Consider the following 8,753-nt stretch of genomic DNA (forward strand, 5'->3'; position numbering starts at 1 on the left):
ACAGTAAGGGCCCAGTGGGTCTTCCTCCTGCGTTTACAAAAAGGGGCCTTTAACCCACAGCCATGCTCCCAGTTGCTGGAGAAATGCGGCCCTGCATCCCTGAACGACGGGCTCTTTCCACTCAAACCAATTGTGGCACTTGCTTCCCTCGGCCCTGGAGCCTACCTACAGCTGTGTTTACTGAAGTGCGACTGTAATTTGCTACAGGATGCCAGAGTATTAATAGACAATTATTTATTGCAAATCTGGACCATTTATACTGTTTACTGGCTGACACAATGTAAAATTTTGATCCAAATGTTAATGTGTCCATGACATTGCATAATTCTGTTCCATGCCATGGTTTTTTCTCTTCTAAATGAATCGAATTTGCAGTACAAGGAAATGGCATTTTTAATGGATGGGTGATTTACAGCCTCAAACTTATAAGGCTATTATTTGTGTAAGTAAGGGAGAGTTGACTAATTGCAATAACACAGCAAATTAGACAAATTTAGGATTGTACTGGGAATAAATTCATGGGGAGAAAATGAAAATAACTCACAAAGTTCTTAAAGGGTAACTGAATAAATCTCACTTTAGCTGTACAGGGCGATTGTATTTTGGGGGGAGATCAGGCACCTTTGAGGCCAAACAGACTTATAAATATTCAATTGAGTAGAACATAGATAAAAATTACCTCTTCATAAATAACCGTATGTGTAGGAGAGAGCACTTCCAATTCTCCAAATGTTTACTGAAATTGCCCACACAAATGTTTTCAGCAGTTGGGTGAAAACAAAGAGCTTTATAGTTATGCGCTATTTTCATGAAAAAGACACCAATTTTCGCATATTTACCTTCTATTTGTTGAGCATGCAACACAATGCCAAGGAAGAATGATTTCCTAATGGAGATCTTCATGATTTTTCAAAATAAAACTTGTGCATCAGCAAAAATAATATTTCTTTCTTTCGGAGGTATTCCACTTAGGTTGTTTATATTGATTCCTGTTATTCTGTTACTTCTGCCCACAGAGAGATTGTTAAGATAAAAAGTGCCTCAATGCAGCTCTAATTAAATCTCTGAGAACTAAACTGTGATGCCTAAACACAAGGATATTCAAAATGAAGATTCCTTCAGTATTTTAGTCCAGGTGGCTCCCACAAATTAACGAAGAGAGAAAACAGATGTGGGGGGCTCTAAGAATAACGATAAAATATGTGTGTGTCCTTCCAAATTACATACAAAATGGCCTTCTCTTCTCCAGAAGCCAAGATCCTCCCTCTCCCCGGCCTTACTCATCACTTCCTTGGTTTCCCTTCCTGCCTCCAGTCTTATCCCCTTCCTTTCTGTTCTCCACAATCTAGCTGCTCATCTTGCTAAACTGTATGCCTGTCTTGCTTCTCCCCTGCTAAAAACCGTCCCCAGAATGGCCAGGATAAAGAACAAGTGCTTTAGCATGGGGCACTTGGTCCTTCTGAACCTCTACACTACCCCTCCTGCTGGTCCCCCTCTGCCCCTGCCTTCCCCTCCCACAGCAGCCCCCTCACCCCACATGTGAACAGTAAGCTCCAGACGACTTGGGATTCTTGGAACAGGCCATCCACATGCTTATCTCTGACTGGGGGGGCCTTTGCACATCCCTGTTTGTTCCCTCTGCTTGTGATGTCCTCCCTACTCTGCCCGGCTCTTAGGCTGCAGAAGTGGGTTCAGATGACATCTCTGGGAAACCTTTGCTGAGCCCTCCAGCTAGACGTCTGCCCCTGCTTCCCCTATTAGAGCACATCCACACCCAGGTGAGAGCCTTGCTTCTTTAACCGCCTTCTCCACTGGGGTGGAAGCTCCTGGAGGGCATGGCTTGTCCTCTTTACTAGACTTGGCCACAGAGTAAACACCCAGTAAATATATGAGGAATAAATGAAATACCTATTGAATATCTACTTTGCCTCAGGCACTTAACAAGGCCTGTGAAGAATGTAACAAATGGTCTGCACATGCTCCCCTCTCCCAAATAGAGTAGCTTATAATTAAGTAAGGGTGATATAAGAAGATCAGGGCTTCCCTGGTGGCTCAGTGGGTGAGAATCTGCCTGCCAATGCAGGGGACACGGGTTTGAGCCCTGGTCTGGGAAGATCCCACATGCCGCGGAGCAACTAGGCCCGTGAGCCACAACTACTGAGCCTGCGCGACTGGAGCCTGTGCTCCGCAACAAGAGAGGCCGCGATAGTGAGAGGCCCGCGCACAGCGATGAAGAGTGGCCCCCACTTGCCACAACTAGAGAAAGCCCTCGCACAGAAACGAAGACCCAACACAGCCAAAAATAAATAAATTAATTAATTAAAAAAAAAAGAAGATCAGAAATAACAAAGCAGAATTTGATATGGACCACAGTAAAGGCAAAACTTGCTACAGGGTTTCAGAATAGTGAGATTCATTCTTTAAAAATCATTATCTATGTGACTATTAAAAATCCTCCTCCTCCTCCATCCCATCTATTCAGTCAGTCACTAAAGATTGATGTTATTTGTATGAGTTGACTGATTCTACCCTCTCTTCATGGCTACTAACACCACCAGGTTTATGCCATCATAGCTCACCTGTACCACGGCAACAGCTCTACTGGTCTCTTGCTCCCAGCTTTCTCCTCTTCAAATCCAACCTCCACACAGCACTGGAGAAAGGGCCTATTTAAAACAAAAACCGGCAATCAACTGCTTGTAGTTCCTACACACATAACACGCTGTGTGTTCCCTGTGTCTGCAATGCCATTCTGACCCACTACATTTTCTTTCCCACTCCTCCTTTAAAACCCAGTTCAGGTTGTTTAATGGGTACAGAGTTTCTGTTTGTCATGATGAGAAAGTTCTGGAAATAGATAGTGATGATGGTTGTACAACATTGTGAAGTATTTAATGCCACTGAATTGTATACTCAAAACTGGTTAAAATAGTAAATTTTATGTTATGTATATTACACCACAATTAAAAAAGAGGATAGTGACTATTAAAAAAAAAAAATCATTATCTTCTCTTTGCTTCTCTCTCATGTTCTCTGAGATCAAGCAGACCAGGAATTAAATCCTCATTCAACAACTTATTAACAATGTGATGTTAGATGGTTTACTTTACCTGAGCCTCAATTTCCTCATCTGCAAAATGAAGACAATATTATTTACGTTACAGGGTTCTGTGACGATTAAGAGAGGGCTAGTGCCCAGAAAAGGCTCAGCAAATGGTGCTGGGAATATTTCAAGAGGATGTGCTACTTGTTTTCTCAGGCCTGCTCTACTGTACTTCAGGCTTTATTATTCAGCATCTCATAGTTTACCTGTTGGGGTAGGAGCCTTATCTGCTTATTGGCATATAGCCCATAGCTCATTTTCAAATTTGGACACAATATACTCAGCTCCTTTCAAAACTGATTGTAAATTAACACTTGGAAGGGCTGCCTTACTACTAATAGGCTTTCATTTGGGATTTTTGAAATTTTATCGACTCAGGAACAGAAATCATAGCTTACACTCTGCAGGTAGTCAAAGACTTTTTGTTGAATTTGATTGGAGAACTTAAAAATCTGAATTATTTGTTCAGCACATATTTACTAAGTTCTTGGATAGACCTTCTTGCTGTATCCATCTTTCCTTCCACGGACTTTTATGTAGAATGGAGAAATGTCAGGGGGAAATGGAAAGCAGTTAGCAACTGCAGCAAGGTAGACAACAGTGATGTAATGACCGGTTGAAATTGAATCAGACTTTAATATTAATTGTAGTGTCCATGTTGGATTGAAGGACCAAACACCACTGCTGTAATTTACATGGTAAAGGAAGCCAAGACTACTGGCCACCATATTAATAGTAGACCCAGGGCTATACAGTGATCAAGAATTTGGGTTGCAAAATCAGACAGGCCTACACAGCTGTGTGACTGTACAAATTACCTGATCTTTTTAAACTCCAGATTCTTCAGCCATTTCATAGGGATTGTAAAACCTACTTTGGGAGATTACTTTGTGACTTAATTGAGACAATGCATATAAAACACTTAACACAGTAAGAACTCAATGCATGGATATTTTTATTACCATTTTGAAGATAAGTCATGGAATCTGTGGCATTTTGAAATACATTAAGTTAAGGATGCCTGTTTGAGAGAGAAGATTTTTACATTACTCTTACTCAGCTGAATGCCCAGCCTATAATTATTAGACAGTGCAACCTTGCCTTCCTCCAGACTGCCAAAGAATGAGGCAGGTGTTAAACACACATGGAAGAAAAAAGATCAATAGACCCCAAGGTCCTAAATAAATCAATGCAAATAGAAATTTTGCATTACTTGTTGAATATACTCAGCTACCACCTTCAGTACATGTGACATTGCTTAGTCTTGCTTTCTTTGCCATCATGCAAGATTAGAATGTGGAAATATTAAAGAAATTAAAAAGGAAAGAAACATTTTTTAAGCTTTATCTCGGAGAAGCCTGGAGAGCAGTTTGGCTCAGGCCTCTGCATTCAGGAAGAGCCTTCAGTTAGTCTTTGAACATCTTTTCTAATCTGTAACCACCCACAAAGACACACTGACAGAGTTAAAGAAAACACACGTCAGACAAAATTCAACCTGGGTCCCCATGTTGGATCACAAGGCTTGCAACAACTATTAAGGAATATTATTTACATGTTATTTAAATACGTTTAGAACAACAGTTATCTTGTCTGAAATATTTTGTGGTAAAGGCATGAAATCTGTTTATTAATTGAAAATATATGCCACAAGCTTTGTAACCCTGTTTAGATGTTTCTTCACTTCGTAATACTTAGAACTTCTAAAAACAGAAGTAGCCCGGGCCACTACCTTGACATGTAAGGGGTCACGCCCTTCCTAACGCACGCATCTGATTAATGCCTGATTCTGATCAACAGGGGGAAACTACCCTTTTCCCTATTAAACGTATCTATTTTACTTTCACATCACATCCAAGAAGAGAAGCCACAAACAGGAATATATTGGTTAAGAGCCAGTTTTTAATTGTGTCTAATGGAAGAATTCTTTGGGAGTTGCGTAGGGCTGTTCATCACTGGTGAATATCAAGGGGAATTCAGATTTTATATTATTTGTTCTAAACCAGAACATTTTACTTATTGTTCATAATACACGTTGAAAGCAGACACCAAAATGGCTCATTTGGAGCCTTTCTGTGCTCACCCGCTAATGCACATTAACGCCAGTACACATTCCGTATTACAGATCCATAAAATGCATTTGCATAATATTGAAATTATAATCCCAAATGTGTAGTAAAAACCTTTATGAAAAATTGTTACTGCTCAGCTACTATACAGTGGCTAATTTTTAATCTTCAGCCTCTCAGCTGCAAGTAAAGATGGGGTATTCTTTAAATAAAAACCTCAAGAGTAGGAGCCTGGAACTGAGGTCTCCTTTCTTTTAAGTACGATATTTTTAGGCGGAGGAATATTATCTCTAGCATGCTAAACAGTTGCCTGCACAGTGATTCTGGCCTTTTGTGGACTGGTGTCTTGACTTTTTAGATTTGGTTGAGGAGTATCGCTAACTTACCAGCCTAGTGTCCGCAATGGGATGAGGGTCTCTCTCGTGACCCCACTAGAGGGTCTCTGCCTCATCCATGAAGGAGCCGGCTGGGAAAGAGTCAGAGTGGCTGAGGTGGCAAGTATTTTGGCAGAGAACCCACTGGCCATCGTCTTTTGATCCAGTCTCTGTGCTCAGCACTGTGGCAGACTCTTGATTAGATTATAACAAAGAGCCCTCGTATTAATTCAGTGAGGTGGATATATATCCCTTATGATGAAACAGCCTAGAATGGTTGCACACTTTCATCTCTCATCTCTCAGAGGTAGGCCCATACCTGTTAACTACCATATTCCAACTGCTGCACTCAACTGTAGTGTTAAGTACAGATGCTTGATTCTTCCTTCAAGTGATTCCACAACTGTGTTTTTAAATAATTTTCGGAGAGTTCTAGCTGAGACTTTCCAGAATTAATGTTGCTGAGTTACATTTCTACCAGGCTTTATCAACACAGAGCTTAATAAAGGGAACCCCAATGGTTGGGCTGAATACTCACCTTGTGCCTAGTGGGGCCTGGTCAGAGTGTTTCCTCTATGGAAGTGGTCACCTCTTGGCCATTGGCCCCTCTAGCCTTTTCCCATGGTCCTAGCAGAAGTTTAGCCCTCTGTGCAACCTCAGGAAGCTCTACTCAATTCATGTTTATATGGCAACCAAATTGTGAAGCAAGGACATGTTCTCTAGTGTCCTCTCACCAGGCTCTGCCACCTTCTTCCTCTTCTCTCTCTTCTGAAATTTAAAGCTGCAGGAAGGAGAAGAGAAAACCAGAGTCAAACAGGCCTGTCCTCACTGGATGCCACCTTATACTAGGGGCTTCCTGACAAAGATGGAGGGAGAACAGAAATGACACAGAATAAATCTCCTACTTTATTTGGGGGATTTTAGCTTGGAAAAAAGGTTTTCTTATTTCCCTAGTCATTTATTTTGGTTTATTTAATTTTAATAAGTATACAATGCAAATCCAAAAGGTATAATAGTTCAAAAGTTATTTTTTATACTGTGAAAAGTCTCTTTTCTACTTCTTAAAACCAACAGGAGCATATTATACATGATATTCTAATCTTTTCATTTATTAGTATCTTTGAGATCCTTTTTACAGGGACATATAGAGCTGCCTCTTTCTTTTAACACATATGTGCCTTAACTTATTTAATCAGTCTTCTTTTGATGGATATTTAAGTTGTTCCCCATTATTTGCTATTACAAACACTGCTGTGGTAAATCACTAATTCGTAGGTCCTTTTGAAACGTGTGACTAGATCTGTAAGATAAAGTCCTGGAAATGTAATTGTAGGAACAGAGAGGTATACACTTTAATTTTGGTGGATTTTGAAAAACTATCCACCATGGAGACTGCACCAATTTACAGTCCCCCCTTCCCCAACCCACCAACACCACATGAGAATTCTTTAGCTTAACCTTTTCTATCAGGAGGGTCTGGTAAGCGATGGCTAGGACCTGAGGGAAGATGGCTTCAGAGGAAGGCTGTATAGAGGCCTGGCTTGGTGGATGGCAGCTGGACTGTAGCCTGTTCCTAGGCATGTGACAAAATGAGAAAGACTGGGAAACTCCTGATGAGCCCATTCTATTCATTTCAAACTAGGCTGAAATAAACCCAAACATATGGGTCTCCTGTCTGCTGCTAAAAATCTCCAGGAGGTAAATTCCACAGCCTTCTTGGGTAAACTATTTGGACTTCTCACAACTCTTCTGAAAGTCAGGACATTTTTCCTTATGTGTAATATAAATCTTTCCTGCACTCATCCACTTGTGAAAAACGTGTGCTAACATTTCCCCAAAGCAATGCAAGTTCAACTAGCTAGACAACATGATGCTATAATTTCATGGCTAGAGTATGTATCCTCCTTTTTTTAAAAATAGCATACATCCCCTAAATCATTGTAGAAATCTTTAATGCATACACAAGGGATAGCATGAGTGTTTTCTTTTAAATCTGTTTTTAACCTGGCTATGGACTTTATATAGAGACTGTGTGTATGTGTGTGTGCATTTAAAATTTTGCTATGGTCTCTTGTTTTATTCTTCTTATATATTATAATCATAGAATTATCTTACTTTCTCGTTAGATGCTGATTAATATATAGCTTTCTTAATAACACTTCCGATATCACTTCTGCTGAATGAGAAAATGTCGCTGTAACTGAGAGGTTTGTAGGTTATTTCTGAGTGTGTCTTTCTTCCTCTGTTGAGATATAATAACTATTTCAGGAACATTTGGCATCCAAAAAATCTCAGCATTGTGCAAATTAAAACATCTGCTTATACTTTGACACCCTCATTCTTCAAAGGTTAGTTGGATTTGCGGTTGCTTTGTTCAAGACTGCTCTTAGAGCCCAAGGATGCACATTTAATTATTGGGAAGATATGTTTGACAGAGCTGTGAGGGGAAAATCACCCTTCATATTCAGACCAGCATTAACATTTTTATAGAATGAGATTACCTGAGAGTCAAAGAAGGGGGTAACTCCAGGAAAATAAATACGAATCTATTTGGTCACTGGTCTTCTTCTGTTGATTTACAAGACTCCAGCCAACGACTTTTTGCTCCATTGCATAGAACTCATCAGTTTGCTCTCAAGCTGGTATTGCTGATTTCTGCTGAGGTTAAAGACAGCAAAGTAAACTCTGCTTCCAACAATAAATAACAGAGGGAGTTATTCTTTTTCACTCAAACAGGCTTTAGATCGCAGCAGACAGCTACAACCAGGTGCATTTAGCTACATTTGTCATTGCCACGAATGCAAAACATGTAAAGCATCTGCTGCAAATGGGTCTCTAGCCAGCCCTTTTCCACCTTAAATATTCTTCCATCCCCAACTGTGGTTGAGCCGCGGTCACCCAACACCAGCAGGAAGGGCCAAGGTGCCTGTAGTAACAGCAGCATATCCTGACTGGTTTGTTGATTTACACAGGTCACTGGTGCCAGCTAGCAGATTGTACACTGGAAGTCTTTCTGTGTCTCCGGCCAAAGACTGGTAATCTCCCTGGGCAATGCCGAGATAACACACGTCAAGAGGCAGCAGTGGCTGGTAAGCCAACTCATCACTCACCTCGCCCTACCGCCCCGCCTGGCCTGCTCTTGCTGCAGCCTTTTCGTTGCCATTCCAGAAGCCGACAGACCTTAGCTGTTGGACTGGGAGGGAAGGGAGA

The 8,753-nt window shown here is 40.8% G+C and overlaps 1 long non-coding RNA gene across 1 annotated transcript in view; it reads right to left on the reverse strand.

Annotated features, from left to right (window-relative positions):
* LOC133098970 (uncharacterized) overlaps positions 1 to 8,095 on the reverse strand; it is a 49,111-nt gene extending 41,016 nt beyond the window's left edge. The window contains exons 1-3 of the long non-coding RNA XR_009702277.1: positions 8,045 to 8,095; positions 6,082 to 6,324; positions 2,580 to 2,666 (exon numbers count right to left, since the gene is read on the reverse strand). This is a non-coding gene — a long non-coding RNA (uncharacterized LOC133098970). The remainder of the gene's footprint in view (positions 1 to 2,579; positions 2,667 to 6,081; positions 6,325 to 8,044) is intronic.
* Between the last annotated feature and the right edge of the window lie 658 nt (positions 8,096 to 8,753).

The sequence above is a fragment of the Eubalaena glacialis genome, chromosome 1, assembly GCF_028564815.1.
Source record: "Eubalaena glacialis isolate mEubGla1 chromosome 1, mEubGla1.1.hap2.+ XY, whole genome shotgun sequence".
Classification (NCBI taxonomy): Eukaryota; Metazoa; Chordata; class Mammalia; order Artiodactyla; family Balaenidae; genus Eubalaena; species Eubalaena glacialis.